Here is a 21,818-nt window from a genome sequence, read left to right as displayed (position 1 = left end):
TACACAGGCCATGAATCCAGATTGGAAGGAAAGATGAGCAATTTCCAATGTACAGTCCAGCACAGTTAGGTCTAAAAATAATCCTTTCAGTTCAACAACTAGGAGGTTATTGGTGGCTTTATCAAGAGGAGTGTCAATAAGGTGTTGGGTGTATGGGTAAATGTGGAATAGTGAGTGGCTTGGAAGGAAGTAGAAGTCATGAGAAAAGACAGTTTCCTTTAAGATGACTGGGGCCAAGATCAGACCAAGATTTAGTGCTTCTATTGGCTTGAGAATGAGAGCAATAAAAGCAGTTTGGTATTCAGGGCTTTACCTGAAGACACTGTTATAAGAGGAAAAATGCATACCACATACTGAAAACAAGTTCTCTGGGTGAATAACAAGTATAACTCATAAAATCCATCAACACACACACACTTGCAAAAGCAGCAAGTGGAAGTAGAGAGACTAGGTCACAGTAAGGATAAATGTTGAAGATTAGAGCCAAGATTTGCTTCTGACCTGAGCACCCAAGTAAATGGTAGTGTCTTTTACAGAGTTGAGGGAGACTGGGATAAGAGCATTAGGAGTGGTGGGGTGCCTGGGTGGCTCAGCTGGTTGAGCATTTGACTCTTAATTTCAGTTCAGGTCATGATCCCAGGGTTGTGGGATTGAGCCCTGTGTTGAGCCCCATGCTGAGCATGGAGCCTGCTTAAGATTCTCTCTCTGCCCCTCTCCCCCACTTGCTCATGTTCTCTCTAAAATGCAAAAGAAAAAGAAAAAGAAAAAGAAAAAGAAAAAGAAAAGGAAGGAAGGAAGGAAGGAAGGAAGGAAGGAAGGAAGGAAGGAAGGAAGGAAGGAAAAGAAAGAAAAGAGCATTACAGGTGGAAAGTGAGAGTTCTATTCTGGATATATATACAGTAAAACCTTGGATTGAGAGTAACTTGTTCTCCAAGTGTTCAGCAAGATGAGAAAACATTTCTAATAAATTTTAACTTGATAAACAAGTGATGCAATACAAGTAGTATGCAATGCTGAAAATCACACAATCACAACTTAGCCATTGGATCTCTTTCCCTCTCTCTCTCGCTGCAAGACTGTGGGTGATCATCTCCCATGCTCAAATGCTCAGCCTCAGGCCTCAATGTTTGGCAGAAATCAGATTTTTCAGAACTTTGGAAGGTGCCCACAATTGGCACTAGTGTATTTTTTGTCACTTCAAAGCACTTATGGACAGTTTTTTGCTTTTCCATACAAGAGTAAGGTTAGAAATGCTTTGCTTCATTCTAGGTCAGGCTGTCTGTAGATATAGACCCTCTCCTCTGCTGCCTTATTGACAGTTACATTAAATACAGTATATGACAAGGGTTTATTAATACTGTACTGTAGTCAACATCCATGCAAGCATATCCAATGGCCCCCATGCAGAAAAAGGTTGAAAAGAAAGGCAGTAAGAATATGATTACAGTGGAAGTTAAGAAGGAAATCATTGAGAAGTACAAATGAGGTATGTGACTGGCTGAAATTGCAAGATTTTATAAGAAGTCTACATTGACCATTTGTACAATATTAAAGAAGAAAGAAGGGGGCTAGAAGCAGCAAAAGGAGTCACAAGAATATCAAAGCAACAGCCATGTATTCTGGAAGATGTAGAAAAGTTACTTCTCGGTTGGATAAATAAGAAGCAACTAGCAGGTGATACTGTGACCGAGAACTTTATCTGCGAGAAGGCAAAGGCCTTGTACGCTGACCTCATAAGTAAACTGCCAAGTACATCAACAGAAAATGAAGGCTTCAAGGCAAGCAAGGGATGGTTTGATAACTTTAAGAGGAGAAGTAGCATCCATAGTGTTTTGAGGCACAGAGAGGCTGTGAGTTCAGATGCTAAGACAGCTGAGTCATTCACTACTGAGTTCCAGAAGCTCATGGTTTCTGAGTGTTACCTGCTGGAGCAAGTTTTAACTGCAATGAGAAGGGACATTTTGGGAAACAGATGCCAAAGAGGACCTACATTATAGAAGAAAAGAATGTAATGCCTTGTCACAAGCCCATGAAGGACCATCTATTTCAAAGTCAACCTCCTGCTCATATATCATTCTGAGAATCCATGAGCCTTCAAGAAATGCAAGGTGCACAAAAGCCAGTTAAATGTTATGTGGAGGCCCAACAGCAAGACTTGGGTCACCGTATCTTATTTGTTGAGTGGATCAACAAGGTCTTCAGTCCTTCAGTGAAGAAATGCCTTTTAGAAAAGAATCTGCTACTCAAAGCCTTGCTGGTTATTGCTAATGCTCCTGCTCATCCTCCAGGCTTTGAGGACCACTTGCTGGAGGAATTCAAGTCCATTAAGGTCAAGTTCCTTCCTCCCAACACTGCTCCAATACTCCAACCCATGGATTAGCAGGTCATTTCAAACTTTAAAAAGCTTCACACCAAAGCACTATCTCAGTGATGCTTCGAGGAGACTGAAGAACAAACCTCTGAGAGTTTTGTTAAAATCATTTCCATATCATGACCTGCTTCAAGATCATCAATAAAGCCTGGGATGGGGTCACCAAGAGAACCCTCCATTCTGCTCAGAGAAAGGTGTGGCCTGATTGGGTTCTTGGTCATGACTAAGAGGGGCTTGCTCATGAACAGGAGCAGCCAGTTGTCCATGAAATTGTGTCCTTGGGGAAGACCATGGGACTGGAGGTGAATGAGGACAACATTCAAGAGCTGGTGGAGGAACATGGCCAGGAGCTGACCACCAACAGCATCGCAAGCAAAAGCAAGAGATTATGGAGATTTCATCTGCAGAGGGGGAAGAGAAAAAGTGCAGGAATCATACTTCAAATGCGATTATGGAGATGTGTAAAATGTGGGTAACAGTGCAAAATTTTGTAGAAAAGCACCATTCAAATAAGGCTGTAGCAGTGCAAGCAATGAATCTGTTTAACAACAATACAATGCTTTTTTCTGCAAAATCCTCAAAAGGCAAAATCAAGTGTCACTGGATAAGTTCCTCGTTAAAGTTGCATGAAAAGAAAAAGATTCCATTGAGCCAATACATAGCAGTGATTTCGTTAGTGATAGTGAAAGTCATCCTACACAACTCCCCTCTCTCCTCTCCCTTACACCAGCCACGAAGGTTTTCAAAGGTAAGTGCAGGTTAATTTGTTTCTTTTTCCTTTATATTTTGTATTGTAATTGTAATCATTTTCATATAAATATTTTTGGGTTGTGGAATGAATCATCTAAGTTTCCGCTATTTCTTATGGGGACATTCACTTTAATATATACAAGTATTTTGGATTACAAGCATGTTTCCAGAAAAAATTATGCTCGCAAACCAAGGTTTTACTGTGTGTGTGTGTGTGTGTGTGTGTGTGTGTGTGTGTGTTATAATTTGACTGAGTTTTCCCCAGCTTCATTGAGATATAATTGACATATAGTATTGTGTAAATTTAAGGTGTACAATGTGATGATTTGATATACATATATTGCAAAGTGATTAGCATTATAAGGTCAATTGACATATCTATCACCTCACATAGCTAACTTTGTGTGTGTGTTGAGAACTTTTAAGATACTCTTTTAGCTACTTTTAAGTATACAATACAGTTTTGTTGACTATAGTCACCATGCTCTACATTAGATCCCTAGAACTTTTCATCTTATAACTGCAAGTTTGGACCCCTTCGACCACCTTCAACCATTTCCCATACTCCTCTTGCCTGGGAACCACCATTCTATTCTCTTTTTATGAGTTTTCTTAAGATTCCACCTATAAGTGAGATCTTACTGTACTTGTCTTTCCCAACTGACTTATTTTACTTAGCATAATGTCCTCAATCCACACAGATACTTTGGTTAATTTCCTCCCAGTTTTGAAAAGTAAAATCTATCACTATTATTATTATATTCAAATCATTCCTCACAAATGTAACAACTTTCCTTTCTCTCTCTTTAGTTCACTGAGCATGATTTACCCTCACTCCAGTTAAATTTATCCTCATTTTCCTACCAACCCAGACAAGAGAGTTGAGAGATTCCCAAACAGATTCTCAACTCCTGGATCTTGGAAAGGCCCTAAGCTGAAAGACTTTGGTGATAATAGATACCAGAAGTTTTCTCTACTCCTATTAATGCGCTCCCCTTACAGAGGTTTAACAATAATTGTTTAACTGAGTGGAAATGGTCCTATGAGTCCTGGTGGTTGTAGACATGAGACACCCACATCCTTTTCCAGGAAGGGCTTATTGCCCCAGTTGATGGAAGTGCTCTCAGTAGACCACTCTTGACCTCTTCTGAGATTGCTTTAGTTTTGGAAAAACGCTTCCTCCAAGGTTATACCCTTTCAGGGGTAGCCCAAATCCAATATGGAGTGGCCTGGCCATTTTGACCCAGTGCAGGAAAACTCAGGGGCCAATTCAATCCCGATTTTCCCAGTGAGTGTCAGGTGAGACAGTTGGGCCTGCAATTCAACTTGCCTTCTCCTTCTGCCCACCCGTTTCCTTCCTTTCCCATCTGCAGGTGTTGATCCTAAGGGTACTCTCAATGTACATCTGCATCTATATTCTGTCTTGGGAGTCTGATTCCTGAAGAACCCAAATGGCAACAGTAATCACACATTGAAATGCCAGGCTTCACCAGCAACCAAGCTGCTTCACTAAGGCATTAATCATTCATGTTTCTGATTAGTAGATCAAAGCCCTGAGGTTGTCTTGGAGAATTTTCAAGTGGCCTATACTTCAAAGAAATCAACTTTTTTTTTTTTTTTTTAATGGCTTGTGGATAATACTAGCAAAACAGTTTGTCCTAGGCCCTTAGGTTTAGCTGGATTCATGTCATAGCACCCTAAACCTGAAAAGTAATCCTAGAGCAGAAAGAACTTCTCTTGCTTCTCTTCCTTGCAAGTATTTTCATCTTCAGGAGACATATCAATGTTCTTCACTCAGCTCATAGATGTGGACCCAACAACTCCATTGACATAGCAATCCTTTTATGAATACCAGTTTGCCTTTAAAAGAAATTCTAGGCCTCTCACATATATTTGCATATTATCCCACATTGCCAAAAATTTCAGAGTGAATCTGAAGTGCAAATCATTCCAAGTCTTGTTACAGCTGCCATGTTTTCCCTACAACTGGGTTGTTGAGACGCAATAGACAACTGAGTTGTTAGTAACCAAGAATGAGAAATGCTATGACTAGTCTATTGAGTGTAGTGTCTTTACTGCTTTCATTTTAATGAAGATGAATATTTATAAGGGCTTTTGTGGTTTTGTTCATTATTTTGGTCCCTTTTCACACAAGTTCTACTCTTCAACCATGAATTCTATTAACAAAGAGTTTCCATGATCAGAGAGGAAATAATGTATAAATCTTGATGAAACTTTTCATTAGCAGATGGTTTCATATATAACCTTTACATTAGAGCCAAGGTTTTCATTTTTGTTTTTTTTCAAATGGCACCTTCCAGTATCACATGGTTGTTGGACGGACGAAATGAGATGCTACAGGTAATGCCTTTGGCACAAAATCTGGCACATAGTGAGTGCTCCATGAATACTGGCTGGAAGCAGAATGCACTGTGGTTAAACCAATCTGGAGTTGGAGTACTTGAGGGTGAACCGCACTTCTATCTCTATCTTTATGAACTTGAGCAAGTTCCCTCTCTGTCTCTCAGTCACCTGTCTCATCTGTAAAACTGAGAAAGCAATAGTCCCACCCCAAGGGGTTGTTGTACAGGTCAAAGTATTTCCATCAATAAATATAAGAAACATTTGCATAAATTAACGCGTAAAACACACCAAAAAGCACCTAGCACACTGTAAGCATTATTTAAATATTCACTTTTATTATGAGGAGCAATTCTGGGATAATAGACTGAAACGATAAAATGGCTTTATCTGATTATGCAAAGTATTTATTTAAGGTATTCATAATTTGTATCATACTCCCTAATTTTTGTTGTTAAGTACAGTTAATGCTAATGCTTACTATGTCCTGGGTACTGTGCCAAGCACTTTCTGAACATTGTCTTATTTAATCCTCTCAGCATTCCCCAAACAGATGAGGAAACTAAGACACAGAGTAAATAAGTGACTTGTCCACAGTGTGTCCAACCCCAGAACTCATACCTCCTGCAACAGCCTGAAGTTATTGCTAACAAAAACATATGTATAATAGAATGCTAAAAATAAACAAGGCCTCTGAGAAGGGAGCCAGTAATTGAGACTAGAACCTGGAATAAAATAGTTATTGTATTAAGTATTAATTTAGAACTTGGCTTTCCAGCAATCAAGGCAAAATAGAAAACATAATGTGTCATGGCATCTAATTTTAAAAAACAAGCTATGCTCTCCCTTAACTCACTCTGAACCTGGAGCACTCCTACTCATTTTTTCATCAATATGTGCAAGGTTTGTAGTCTATTTCTTCCTCTGCCATTGGGCCCAAAAGCAGAAGGCTAACATGCTTTCTGTATTTTGAAGACAGGGTAGCCTCATGCAGCATTTTCCAATTTTTGATCAGAAAAAAATCTCTGTTGGCAGCATATTACTATCTCCAGGAACAATGTTCCTAAAGACAACTGAGCATATGTAGGTGAATAAACTCTGGCCAAGGTCCAAGATAAGGGAAATAACCCTTGTATTATGCTTTCATCTTGCTTCCAATTGTAAATGTTTGTTTTTCTGTAAACAGGCCTCTGACTCATTAGGGTTCTTTGTACAAGAAGGTAGGTTTATATTTCAAAGTCTTATATCTCCCCATAAAGCCAAGTTCTGAAAACATCTTTTGCTGTGATAAAGACTTTTCTGAGATCATAAAGCTAAACAAAAATATGATGAATTAAGGAGTGTTTCTTACCATGGAGTTAGCCACAAGAGACCCATAAATACTAATGTATATAATATTCTTTGTCTATGAACACATTGGGCAAACACATAACTAACATTTTAAAGAAAAACATATGGTTATCTATAGGTGGGTGTGTTCACGGGTAGTAACTGTAGGGTATGTGTTCTTCAGGAATATTAACTGCTCTTCTCCAGCTGGGTGACTTTGACAAATCACTTCCCCTACATGCATCTCAATCTGCCCACTGAAAAGTGAGGGCGTTGAATTATGAGGTTTCTAAAACTTCCCTAAAGATAAGAATCCCTGGGGGCAGTGGTTAAATATTGAGATTACTCAACCTTCTGCTGAGACTATGATTAAATGGATCTAAGTTGCTTATTTATTTTTTTGTTTGCTTGCATGCTTTTTTATTCATTTGTTTGCATTTTTTTTAATGTTTATTTATTTTTGAGACAGAGAGAGAGAGAGACCAAGACAGAGAATCTGAAGCAGTTTCAGAGCTGTCAGCACAGAGCCCAAGGTGGGCTCGGACCCATGAACCACAAGATCATAACCTGATCAACCGTAACTGATGCTTAACTGACTGAGCCACCCAGGCACCCTTCATTTATTTGTTTGTTTCTTTAATCTTTTTTTTTTTTAATATTTATTTATTTTTTGGAGGGTGCAAGTAGGGGAGGAGCAGGGAGGGAGACAGAGGATCCGAAGCGGACTCTGCACTGACAGGCTGACAACAGTTTGCCAGACGTGGGGCTAGAATCACGAACCATGAGATCATGACCAGAGCCAAAGTTAGACACTCAACTGACTGAGCCACTCAAGTGGCCCTCATTTGTTTTTTTTGTTTTTTGTTTTTTTTTTAATATTTTTTATTTATTTCTAGGAGAGAGAGAGAGACAGCATGAGCAGGGGAGGGTCAGAGAGAGAGGGAGTCACAGACTGAAACAGGCTCCAGGCTCTGAGCTGGCAGTCAGCACAGAGCCCGACGCGGGGCTCGAACCCACGAACCGCGAGATCATGACCTAAGCGAAAGTCGGACGCTTAACCGACTAAGCCACCCAGGCGCCCCTCATTTGTTTGTTTTTAAACGAAGGCTCTAGCTCCTTCTCCAAGAAAGGTGAAAACCTGGTTAGGTGAATCAGAGACTTTTCAACTCTGCTATTCTGTAACTGTACAATTCAGTGAGGCAGGAGACCTGCCAGCCTCTCACCAGAAGCTCCAGTATTAAGATCAGGCCTTGGGAAATTTCTCCTTCTTAGGTTCTCCCCATGATAGATGGCATCTGGAGTTTGTAGGAGATAGATACCAACTTTTCCTAAGTCAAGAAGATGATAAGCCCCATGAAAAACAACAAGCCTTATTAGCTTTATTAGCTCTTGTGATGTGTTCTCCCAAATAAGTGTCCCACACAGGGTCCTAGTTTCTGTCCTCCTGCCCAGACCTCAGACTGATAACTTCCAGCAACCAGAAATCGTTTCAGAACCTACTCATCCACAAATGGCTCCCAAGGTGAGAAGGGTGGTGACCTGAAATCAAACCCCAAACTCCTACAAACACCAAGTCCGGTCACTCACTCTTGCTTCTCTGAGAGCCAGTTGGTTCCTCTGAGGCTGAACTAACCATCTCTGGGAGCTCATTTTCCAACAGTTATCTTGAGATAACTGAAGACAAAACAATAAGAAGTCCCTGTGCTCCTAAACACAATCATTTCAATTTCAATTTTTAAAATGTAAATTGCCCCTGCCCTTGCCCAAATCAATGATTTCTGTGGAGAAGCAAGCAGCAGCATATTCTGTCTCCAGAAGACCTGGGAATCGTTTTCTCTGAACATCTTTAAAAATACTATTGATCCAAGCGAAAGAAAATAATTAATACTGGCAAAAGGAAACACAGATTTGAGGCTGATGAGGTTAAGTTAAAACCCTGAAGTCTTGAATTTGAAAAGAAAGTAGCAGTATGAACTCATGAGACATTTTATTTTTAAAAAAAGGCATTTCCTAGCTTTTTCTGCAGAAAAAGCCTAGAAACAAATAATCAAGTAGAATGAGCCCACGTACTACTCAGAATGTGCAGAGTCTTATTTTCTACCAAAAAGAACCAAGACTCTGTGGAGAAATGGCTGATTCCAAATCTAGAACAGAAAAGAAAATTATAAGGTGAGCCTGGACCATACTGCCATACTAGAAAGCACTAGAGTTGTGTTAGAAGGACTCAGGGGCTAACTTGAAGAAGTTCCCACTAGTAAAAGATGGAACAATTTGAACGTTAATAAGAATAATAACTGCAATGTATTAAAACCACAAAGGTATTTTAAAAATCCATAAATTTATTATACTACATTTAAATTTTCATTGGTAAAAAAAAATGTACTGGTCCTATTTGCAGGTTACTAGAGAACCAACTTATTATTTTGAAAACTAGTAAACAAAAACAAAACCAAAAACCAAGCACTCAGCCTCTTTCCTATACAATCTGCATTTTATCCAAGTTGTCAATAAGGAGTTTTTCCTTAAAAATATATCTGAAGGAAACACATCCGAAAGAATGATAAGTTGACTACCACCAACTTAACGCTTTCTTATATAATCATTATCAATAGCTAATATCACAAAAAAGAGACAACCAGCCATTATGTACCTCCTGATGGAAATTCACACCACCTGTGATGGATTCTTGCCAAAAAACTCAAACTGGAATCTAAGTCTTTAGATCTAACTACAAATTTACAAGACATACAAGAGTCAAAGAAAGATGAATCTGCCAGATACAGGCTACATGGAAAACTTTCTAAGACACTGATCTGGTCTCTCCAGTGAATAAATTGCAAGAAAAAGGAGGGAGGAGTGACCTTCAGATTAAAATAGACTTAAATGTATCATCAATACAATACATAGATTTTATCTGGGTTTTGATTATAACCAAAAATAATAACCAATTATGACACAATCAGGGAATTATGAATACATAACAATATTAAATGTTAATTTTTTTAAGTATAGGAATGATTCTGGTGATGTAAAATTTAGTTCTTATATTTTAAAGATACATACATACTTATGGAAAAAAATGATCCAGTGCTGAGATTTGCTTCATCTAGTTTCAGTAAGTAAAGGGTATCGAGGAAACCAGACAGGTTACGAATTGGTAATTGTTAAGCTGAATGATGGTTACATGGGGGCTCATTATGCAATTGCCTGTACTTTTGTATACAGTAAAATTTTTCTATAAAAAAAAAAGGAATGGAATATTCTCTCTTGGAAGGATTCGCTTTGTACATTCTTGAAGGTGGCCAAGGAAGTCCACCTTTGCTCCTATTCCTGTGGAATGAAGTATGTATGGAGGTGGCAGAAGTGGGATGATCCTGCTGTATTCCTCACACCAGATCAAGGTCTTTAAATGAAAGTGAATTGAGGGGCGCCTGGCTGGCTTAATCTCAGGGTCATGAATTTGAGACCCACATTGGATGTAGAGATTACTTAAAAATAAAATCTTTAAAAAATAAATGAGTCAAATAAAATTTAAAAGTAAATTTTTCCAACATTACATCATTGCACAGTTGTGGAGCGCCTGAATGGCTGCGTCAGTGGAGCATGTGACCCTTGATCTTGGGGTTGTGGGTGCAAACCCCACATTGGGTGTAGAGATTAAAAATAAAATTTAAAAAAATTATTGCACAGTTGTTTGAGGTTGGGGTGGAGGCCACAGAGCACGATGATGTCAGACTCCAGAACACAAAATTTTTTTCCCCTGTCTTCATTTAAAACTCAGCCCAACTTAACATTTCCTTCTGAGACCAAAAGTATGATCCTGGGCTCTTGGCCAGAACTTCTCCCCCTTTTCAAGACTGGCCTCTTTCCTCTCGTTTCTTTTAAGAATGGCGAAGAAAGAGCAGGAAAACCTGGAAAATATTATGCACCTTTGACAAAAATGAAACCCAAACATATTATGTCAATTTCTCATAGACACTGTCGCCAGAACCTCATTTTATTTTCAGATATGTGGAAGAATCTTTTGTTAGACACTCAGCTCAGCACAGCAGGGAGAAAACAGGATATACTGTAACTAGGTTGTAAATAGATTTCAATCCCTTGGGCCACTCTGCCTTTAATTCCTAATGCCCTGCCCCATAATGGAATGACAGGGCCAATAGCCTAGATCTCAGAGGTTTAAAAAATTCCCCTCATACAGCCCTGGAATTCCTTATGTGCACAAACTAAACAGAAACAAAACCAGATTTGTGACAAATGCCTTTTTTATACTTGAAATAAAACAAGCTTTTTTTTTTTTCTCTTTTCCCTGTACAGGAATAGTAACAGATCCAAACAAAGTCACCCAAATTGTTTTCCTCACTTGCTGAGCTGTGATTCTTTGTTCGGCACACTGGTCCCTCTTCCCTGGTGCCCCTTTCATTAATTTGCTGGTGGGTTTGGACCCAATTTGATTCCTATTCTTTCTATAAATCCTTCCGTCTCTCCTGAGAACCAATGTCGAGGCTGAGAAAGGAGTAGTTAAAAGCAAAAATAAGTTAATACCAGACAAAAAGTATTGAGTAAAGCATGCTAAACTTTCTTCATGCCTTCTTTCTTTTTAATACTTACATATCCCTTGGAGGTGGCTGTTCTTATTTTCTTCATTTCACAAATGAAGAAACTGAAGCTTTAAGGGGTTACAACTAGCAAGAGGCTGAGCTATGACTTGAACAAATTTTTGCTTTGCTCTAATGCTCAAGCCTATAATCACCATGATAAGCCTCTTTTATCAGGAAGCTTTGGAAGGACTTAGATATTTATGTTAAAAGTAGTGGAACCTTGTAGGGAAGATGCCAAGGCAGCAAGACAGAAAAAGGAAAGGTGCAGGCTGCCACATATGGTTTGGCATACTGTGCACTACACAAGTCCAGGGGGCGCCATTCACATTACAGTTTATGGGAATGGTGCTCTTGAAGTTGTGTTGGCCACTACCTCCATGGCCACATGCCATAAATGGGAATGGGCTTTGAAGTTTAAATGTGCTCCCATGATCTTTGAGCTTGGGTAAGTAAGGGGCTTCTCTTCTCTAAACTTCAACTTCATCGCAAGCAAATCGGAGTTGCCAATAAACACAGAACAAACAATACCGCTAAGATGTCCGGTACCTCAGTGGCTATTACAGAGGTTATGAATGCACAGTTTATTAGTACCATACCCAGAAAGCAACTCCTCGTAGAGTGCTCTCCCTGGGGATAGATGGTCATTTTGACCTTCAGCTAGGTTTGGCCAAGTGCTAGCCCCTTCTTCTCCTTTTGAACCTCTAAATGCAGAAGTGCCGAGGGGTCAGTATTTGAGCATCTCTTTCACCTATCCTCATTCTCAAGGTTATCTCATCTTGGTCCACAGCTCAAATGCCATCCAGATACAACCCCAAAATTTTATCTCCATCCCTATCCTCTCCTTGAGCTCCAGACTCTATATCTATATAGACATCCACGCTTGGGTATCTAATAGGACCCTGAAATTCAATACAATGTAAAATGTAGATACGAGCAACAATAAACAAGTTGGACTACATCCAAGAGTCCTGCAAGCACAAGAAACAATCAACAAAATGTAAGGCAACCTATGGAATGGCAGAAAATATTTGCAAATTATATATCTGAAAACAGGTTAGTATCTAGATATACAAGAAACTCATATAACTCAATAGCAAACTCAATAATAATAATAATAATAATCCAATTAAAATGAGCAAAGGATCTGAACAGACATTTTTCTACAAAAGGCATGCTAATGGCCAATGTGAAAATGGGACTCAACATCCCTAATCACCATGAAAATGCAAATCAAAAGCACAAGATATCACTTCACACATGTTAGAATAGCTATTATCAAAAAGGCAGATAAGAAGCACTAGCAAGGACTGGGAGAAAAGAGAAACCTTGGACACTACTGTTGGAAATATATATCGGTGCAGCCACTATGGAAAACAGTATGAAGGTTCCTCAAAAAATTAAAAATAGATATATACCATATGATCCAGCAATCCCACTTCTGCGCATGTAGCTGAAGAAAATGAAATCCGTATCTCAAAAAGGTATCTTGACCTCTAAGCTCAAGTATATTCCTAACAGCTCAGACGTGGAAACAACCTAAGTGTCCATGAAGGAATGGATAAGGAAAATGAACATCATTCAGTCATAAAAAGAGAAACTCCTGCCATTTGCAACATTTGTAGATGACACTCCACTGAATTATTCTGGAGCACATCCTAGACAGGATATTTTATCTGTAAATATTTCAGAATGCATGTCTAAAATATAAAGAATCAAAAACCCCTCAATAACATTAGCATATCTAAAAACTGAGCAGTAACTTCTGAATTTTATCAAATATACATTAGTAGTCGCTATGAGTTCCCCGATAGTCCTAAACAATCTATTTTTTCTAAAAATATGTTTTGACAATTTGCTGACTGTATCGTCATCCTGTCCTTCAACATGCCCCCTTTCCCTTCTGTCTGTAACAGATGAAGAGACTTGATCAGAATCAAGTTTGAATTACTTACTTTTTTGGCAAAACTGCATATAGGTGGTGGTGTGTACTTCCATTCTGAGCTTTGTTATATCTCATTGTCTCCTTTTTGTGATGTTGTAAGTGTTGAGGATCACTGCCTGCATTGGAGTAATTCATTAGGGATTACAAAATGGGGACCCTCCAACTCTCATTCCTTTCAATAGTAGCTGAAATGCTTGAGTGAAGAGAAACTTCCCATCAACAATTGTACAATTAACACATATATTTGAATATTTGAAGTAAATTTCTCTTAGAAATAGTAGGATACATTTTTTATTCTTTAATTTACCAGTTTTCAAAATCCTCAGATGGTTCCCTGGTATTTAATTACTTTTCAAGTAATCAAAGCAGTCATCAAATAACTATGTTTTAAAGTCACTTTAGAAGTTTTCATATGATTATGCTTTCAACTCTACACAATTAGGTTCAACTGCACCATTCGGTTTTATTTTCTTCAAGTTTAGCAAAATAGAGAAAAGTATGTATATAATGCTACCATTTACCCAAGAATGGTATTTGTGTGTCTGTGTACGTGTGCATATTCTTCCAAATTCCTGGAAGAATAAAACCACAAAAAAGGGGAAGGATGAAATAGCATCAAAGAGAAAAGAATAAAGGCTATGTTTTTATAGATTTTACTTTAGAACCAAGCTTACATATTACATAATTGTGAAACAAAATTATATTACATAAAAAGCAATCCCTAAAACTCTAAAGAACATAACTTTTTAAAAATATTTTTTTATGGGGCTCCTGGGTGGCTCAGTTGGTTGAGCACCCAACTCGATTTGGCTCAGGTCCTGATTCCAGGGTCATGAGATGGAGCCCTGATTCAGGCTCCATGCTGAGCATGGAACCTGCTTAAGATTCTTTCTCTCCTTCTGCCCCTTTCCCCTGCTCATGTTTTCTCTCTCCTTCCCTCTCTAAAATAAGAGATCAAATGAGGCAAAATCGAGAGTCGGATGCTCGACTAACTGAGCCACCCAGGGGCCCCAAAAGAATACAACTTATTTATTTTTAGAGTTTTTATTTATTTTTGAAACAGAGAGAGATAGAGCATGAGCAGGGGAGGGGCAGAGAAAGAGAGGGAGACACAGACTCTGAAACAGGCTCCAGGCTCTGAGGTGCCTGCACAGAACCCAACGCGGGGCTCAAATCCACTAACTGCGAGATCATGACCTGAGTCGAAGTGGGATGCTTAACCAACTGAGCCACCCAGGCGCCCCAGAATACAACTTTTGAAAGTTGCTTCTACCACTTCACAGCAGGAAGTTCTCAGCAAGTTACTTACTAAGCCTCAATTGATTCATCTCTAAAACTGGGATAATTATAGCAACTCCCTCACTGAGTTAATATGAAAATTAAATCATCCACATTAAATATACTTAGCATAGTGCCTGGCACAAAACAAGTATCCCAAAGTATATTAGCTATAATTTAATATTATTATTAAACCTTGGAACAGAATAATTTGGAAGCTAGTATCCATTTTACATAAAGATTCTCCATGAAATACTTCTCAATACAGAGATCCTCCAAGATACTTAAATATTTCACTTACAAAAATATAGTTTTTCAGAAATGGGTCTATTACAGTCTTTATCAGCCGAGCATAGAGACTCTGCTGAGAGCTGGAAGTTGAAGGTGGCATTAATTTCACCTCACTCCAGTGAAGGTTAGTGTGCACTGCACACTAAGGAACTTCCTGCCTCTGAGCACAGGAAAACTAGAACTCCACACACAAGAGTAGGGCTTTGGGAGAATGTGACTCAACTAGGCCAAGGCCTTTGGTGAGCAGAAAGCCTTTTGAACCAGTCTTTCTTCCAACATGTTTCTGATCCATTACTTACACACTCATGACCACTGCCCCTTCCTATCACGAGCGTGAGGGGGTCATCCTGTGGTGGTATTTCCTGAGAGCTATTCTTAAGCCAGGATATGTCTCAAATAACTATATACCAAAGTGAATTTGAACCACATAGAATGTCCCATTCAACCCAGACTACACGGATTTAGACTCAACTCATTCTTTCTTTACCTGGATCCTAAAATTGCTCTCAACACCAGGGAAAGTGGTATGGAGGTGGAGTGGGTGGTGGGAGTTACAGTAGTCAGAGACGATAGCCTTAACCAATTTCAGTTACAATCCTGTGCTTTTGTGAATTTATAAAAACATGGCTCTATAAACACATTGTTGGGGATCCACCCAGGGCCTTGGAAGGGCATCTGCAAATGAGGGACCGTGTGGCTTGAGCCTAGTCAGCTTCATAGTAAATCTGCCTCTGCTTATCAGGAAGCTCAGTTTTCAGAAGGATTTTCTGGGAAATCCTTTTATAGAACTGAACCTCATTTCTCAATTTATTAGTCTGAGGAATGAAGTATTTCCGTGTCCAGTTTTCTAAAAATGGAGTGATGCCTGCATTTAAGAGCTAAAAGCTATGCGTGGTGGCTGATGGGGGTAGGGGTGCCAACACCAGCTGCTTCCAGAATAGTTTTGAGGGTGCAACAGCCATGGTGAGAGGCCAGGTCTGAGCAAGGAGGCAGCACTGTAGGGGAACGCACACCCCAGACACACGTTGGGGGATCGCTATAGGGATCACAGCAGTTAACAGGGACAATGATGACAGAAGGAAAGTTTCCTGAACAATCTCTGCCTCCCAGCGCCCCCACCTCACCTCACTCCCTTGCCAGAAAGCTATAATTACACTGGATGGGGTTAGCTGGAGAATTTTGGATGCATTCCCATTATGGCCTTATTGATATCCCCTGTTATCATGCCTCAGGCCCCTGGCCAGAAGAAGCACCTGGTCTAATTTTATTTATCACCAGATCCTTAATATCCTCTGGGAGTTTCAGGATTCTTCATTCCAAAGACTGCACGAATGAAGAGTATTACTGCAAATTACTCATCTCAGACCTGAGCCCAGGCTTCTGTTTTGCATTTTATAAATGGCTAAAAGGTTAGCTTAGGTTGGACCAGTTAGAATCACAACATTCTAAGTTTAATCTAAGGTTAAACGTAGCAGCTTTCAAAACTCATGATTTCAGAATATCAGGAAGTGACTAATGAATTAATTGGAAGTTATTAGAATTAATGAAGCTTTCAGAATTGCCTTTGTGAGTCCTGTAACAAACTCCTTTTTGTTCAAATTTCAAGAAAGTCACCCAGAACATGGCTCAAAGTTCCTTAGATGCCTATCTCTGTAATGAACAGGAGGTTTGAAATGTGCCCTTCTACAGCCAACTTTACTGCTTTTCAAGATGGAAAGATTTTTAGCTTGCAGAGAAACAACCACTATCGTTTCCCTCTTTAATTCCCAGCCCTCCAACAGAAACACAGTGAAACAACGAGTCCACTGGGTGGCTCTTACTGGCCGCCTGTGGTTGTAGTTCTGTTAGGGGACAGAAAGGACACGTAGAAAAAGTGAGATTTCATCTCTTTCATAATGAAGGAAGGAACGAAGCACAGTCTGCACATGACTTTGTGAGGTACACGTGTTGTTGCAGGAATGGATCACATAATTACATTTATGCAATTATTTGTACAATAATTGTTCTCTACTAGATTGAAAACTTCACATTGGGCAAAGCTGAATTTCCTGAATTTCATATGGGCAAGTTTACCTCTATGTCCTTAGACTCTAGCATAAAATGGATACCAAAAATAGATATTGAACAAGCACTATCAAGGTCCCAAAGAGTGATTAAAAAAAAAAAAAAAAACATAACTGAGGCACCACTGATGGCTCAGTCGGTTAAGCATCCAACTTTGGTTCAGGTCATGATCTCACAATTCATGGTTTTGAGCCCCACATCGGGCTCTGTGCTGACAGCTCGGAGCCTGGAACCTGCTTTGGATTCTGTGCGTCTCTCTCTGCCTCTCCCTCTCTCAAAAATGAACATTAAAAAAACAAAAAACAAAAAACATAACTGAGACTCACATTTTAAAAAAAGGTCAGTAATTTTTAGGTAAAAATTTGTACTAGTTTTCAATAACTTGATTTTGCAAAATCTCAAACTTACAGAAAAGTGTTTTTTTTTATTTTTTAATGTTTTATTTATTTCTAGGAGAGAGAGAGAGACAGCGTGAGCAGGGGAGGGTCACAGAGAGAGGGAGTCACAGACTCTGAAACAGGCTCCAGGCTCTGAGCTGGCAGTCAGCACAGAGCCCGACGCAGGGCTCGAACCCACGAACCGCGAGATCGTGACCTAAGTGAAAGTCGGACGCCTAACCGACTAAGCCACCCAGGCGCCCCAGAAAAGTATTTTTTAAGTTTATTTGTTTAAGAGAGCGGGCTCAGGAGAGGGGCAGAGAAACAGAGGGAGAGAGAGAATCCTAAGCAAGCTCCACACTGCCAGTGCAGAGCGTGATGCCTGGCTCAGTCCCACAAACTGTTAAGATCATGACTTGAGCAGAAATCAAGAGTTGGATGCTTAACTGACTGAGCCACCCAGGTGCCCTAGAACTTACAAAAAAGTTTAAAAGTTATACAAAGAACTCCTGGGTGCTCTTCATCCAATTCCCCAAATTTTAACATTTGCCACATTTGCTTTTATACATATATTGGAGAGTAAGTTGCACACATGCTGCCCTTTTGTCTCTGAATACTGCAGTGTGTAATTCCTAAGAGCAAGAACATTCTCTATCACACAATTATGAAAATTAGAAGATTAACAGTGAGACATTATTATTCAATTGTAGACAGTATTAAACATTTGCTCACTAACTTAATATATCCTATAGAGTTAAAAAAAGTAATTTTTCAGGATCCAATCTAGGATTACACACTGCATTATAATATCTCTTTAATCTCCTTCCATCTAAAATAGTTCCTCAGTCTTTCTTAGTCTTTCATGACCTTGACATTTTTGAAAACCATAGGCTAATTATTTTGTAGAAGGTCCTTCAACTCAGGTTTATCAGATATTCCTTCATGATTAAATTCAGATTTTACATCTTTGGCAGAATCACCAGACACGTGACATTGTGTCTTTTGCAGTCCATCATATCAAGAGGCATAGACGATGGTTTGCTCCATTCCTAATGATGTTAACCTTGATCACTTGAAGAAGGTGGTGTTTACCAACCTTCTCCACTGTGAAGTTGCTATTTTCTCCTTTGCAATTCCCTTTTGTTGTTAATAAGTGTTTTGCGGAAAGATACGCTAAGGTCATGTAAATATCCTGTTCCTCATCAAAGTTTCAACTTCTAGCTTCAGCATTCAGTGATAATTTTTGTTTGAATTATTACTATAATACTTGCTTAATAGTGATTGTCTAATCAGAGAACTCTAGATGCTGGTGAGGATGTGGAGAAACGGGCACCCTCCTACACTGTTGGTGGGAATGTAAACTGGTACAGCCCCTCTGGAAAACAGTGTGGAGGTTCCTCAAAAAACTAACAATAGAACTCCCCTATGACCCAGCAATAGCACTGCTAGGAATTTACCCAAGGGATACAGAAATGCTGAGGCATAGGAGCACATGTACCCCAATGTTCATAGCAGCACTCTCCACAATAGCTAAAACATGGAAAGAGCCTGAGTGTCCATCAGCAGATGATTGGATCAAGATGTGGTTTATCTTTACCATGGAATACTACATGGCAATGAGAAACAATGAAATCTGGCCATGTGTAGCAACATGGATGGACCTTGAGGGTGTTATGCTGAGCGAAATAAGTCAGGCATAGAAGGACAAATATCATGTTTTTGCACGTATAGGAGGATTAGGAGGAACTTAACTGAGGACCAAGGGGGAGAAGAAGGGGGGAAATGGTGGGGGAAAGGGAGGGAGGCAAACCATGAGAGACTCTTGAATGCTGAGAACAAACTGAGGACTTATGGATGTGGGGGGGAGGGGGGATGGGCATGGAGGAGGGCACTTATGGGGATGAGCACTGGGTGTTATGTGGAAACTAATTTGACAATAAACTATTTGTAAAAAAATAAAAAAAAAAAAATAACCCCAACTGGGTCAGTAATAGATCTGAGATGTCAAGACCATAGTCATGGGGTGCCTGTGTGGCTCAGCTGGTAAAGTGTCTGACTCTTGATTTTGGGTCAAGTCATGATCTCATGATCATGAGATCAAGTCCTGTATTGGTCTCTGCACTCGTGAAGCCTGCTTAATATTCTCTCTCCCTTTCCGTCTGCCCCTTCCCGCCTCGAAAGAAAGAAAGAAGGAAGGGAGGGAGGGAGGGAGGAAGGGAGGAAAGAAAAGAAAAGAAAAGAGAAGAGAAGAGAAGAGAAGAGAAGAGAAGAGAAGAGAAGAGAAGAGAAGAGAAGAGAAGAGAAGAGAAGAGAAAGAAAGAAAGAAAGAAAGAAAGAAAGAAAGAAAGAAAGAAAGAAAGAAGCAGACAGTCAGAGAGCAAGGAAGCCCAGTAGTCCAGGGGGAGAAATTACAAAGACCTGAATTAGCACAATGGCATTAAGAATAAAGTATAAAGCAAAGAGCAATATTAGGAGATTGATTTCGCTGTGGGGGATATTGACTTAAATATGGGAATCAATGATGGTTGATGCTGATGATTAAGAAAAATATAAAAAGAAAATAAAAATAAATTTCATTGAAAAACTTTAAAAAAAAAATAGTGATTGTCTAAATCCACCATTCACTCTGCATTGGTCGATTGGCATTCTACTGTTAGAAAACTGTTCCCTTTCTATTTTATTTGTTTAACTGACATATTTATTTATATTAACATAGGCTTGAATTATTGTCTTCGGCAGTGAGGTTATAATCTGTTAATATCCTTATTTGTTTGATATGCATATTCTCCTCGACTAAGTTGGCTCCCATGTTCTTTTGACATGGCCCATGACTTCTGAGCAGTAATAACAACATGCTCCAGGCTCAACTTGAACCTTTTCTGACTAGTCCTGAAATCAGCCATTTTCTCAGGAGTTCAGGTTCCTTTAAGTGGAGAATGCTCTCAGATTCACTTTTAAAATAAAGTAAAATAGGGGCGCCTGGGTGGCTTAGTCGGTTAAGCGTCCGACTTTCACTCAGGTCATGATCTCGCGGTTCGTGGGTTCCAGCCCCGCGTCGGGCTCTGTGCTGACTGTCAGCTCAGAGCCTGGAGCCTGTTTCAGTCTGTGACTCCCTCTCTCTCTGACCCTCCCCTGCTCACGCTGTCTCTCTCTGTCTCCTAGAAATAAATAAAACATTAAAAAAAAATTAAAAAAAAATAAAATAAAATAAAGTAAAATAAAAACAAAACAGAGAACACACAACTACTCAATAAATGTAATAAAGAGTTAAAACATATTTTTATCTATGTCACTGCCAGTTAAACAAATGAGACAGAAAGTTAGATTCAATATGACAGTGTAGTATCGGTTTGGATATATACAAATATACAAATAAAACAAAATAGAGCTACTATAAATAGATCTAGCCATATATCAGACACCCAAACATAATAAAGGACCATTATAATGACTATTCAATTAATTATATTAATGTTTTTTTAAATATTAAAAATAATCAACCTCTCACAATTAAAAAAAGAGCTCTTTGTATATTAAACCTTTACTTATGGAAACAAAATTAGAAGAAAATTTAGAAAAATAGCTTCAGATTCCTATTGCACAGTTTCCTAAATAAGCACAAAGTACATACAAATTCATAATTGTTACATCTTTTTGGTAGACTCTTCATTATTGTGCATTGATCCACCTGTCACTACCAAATTCTGCATCTCAAAGCCCACCTCATCTGATATTCATATTTGTACAACAGCTTGCTTCTGATTGCTATATTTGCAGGATGTCTTCTTCTGTCCCTTTATGTTCATTTTCTATCAGTTTGTTGAGGCCTGACTCCTGCAAGCAGCATATATCTGCATCTTTTTTTATTTTTTAAATAGGCTCCATGCCCAACGTGGGGCTTGAACTCACAACCCTGAGATCAAGAGTCAGATGCTCTACTAAGTCAGCCAGGTGCTCCCAATACCTGCATCTTTAACTTATCACAATCTACTTTTTGTTAATGTCGACTTCCATCTGGCAAAAAATAGCAACTTTGCTCCAGCAAAGTTCCATTTCCTCCCACCTCCTTTGTGCGTTTGTTTTCCCATCTATATTATATCTGTATAAGCTCAGTAACACCTGGTTATAAATATTGCCTTAAACACACAATTGGATTTGAGTTACTGTCTGATTTCATTCTCTGATGTCATTCTCTTTTGGCATGGAGGATTTCCTTCAGTATTTCTTTAGGCAGTTCTTCTAACAATGAATCACCTCAGTTTTTGTTTATGTGGAGATATATTTTGATTCACCTTCATTTCAGAAGGATAGTTTTGCTGGATATATAAGTGTGAAGAATGGTTTCTCTGGAAATTGAATTCTTCACTTTTTTGCTTGCATCTTGAATATGTTATTCCACTGCTTTCTGGCCTCTGTTTTTTCTCATGAGAAAGAAGTCAGCCACTAACAGTATT

The 21,818-nt window shown here is 39.1% G+C and overlaps 1 protein-coding gene across 2 annotated transcripts in view; it reads right to left on the bottom strand.

Moving 5' to 3' along the window:
- The window catches only part of USP1 (ubiquitin specific peptidase 1), a 111,046-nt gene that overhangs the window by 64,548 nt on the left and 24,680 nt on the right, over positions 1 to 21,818 (bottom strand). Inside the window, exon 3 of one of the 2 annotated variants that reach the window (XM_039255276.1) lies at positions 13,365 to 13,470. The exons of the other annotated variant lie outside the window; for it this stretch is intronic. The gene's annotated coding sequence lies outside the window, so the exon portion shown is untranslated. The remainder of the gene's footprint in view (positions 1 to 13,364; positions 13,471 to 21,818) is intronic. 2 annotated transcript variants of the gene reach the window in all.

Source organism: Hyaena hyaena, unplaced genomic scaffold (genome assembly GCF_003009895.1).
Source record: "Hyaena hyaena isolate Hyena2069 unplaced genomic scaffold, ASM300989v1 scaffold_521, whole genome shotgun sequence".
In the NCBI taxonomy this organism is placed as follows: Eukaryota; Metazoa; Chordata; class Mammalia; order Carnivora; family Hyaenidae; genus Hyaena; species Hyaena hyaena.
Note: the sequence above shows the minus strand (reverse complement) of the source record. Positions and strands in the feature narration are given on the sequence as shown.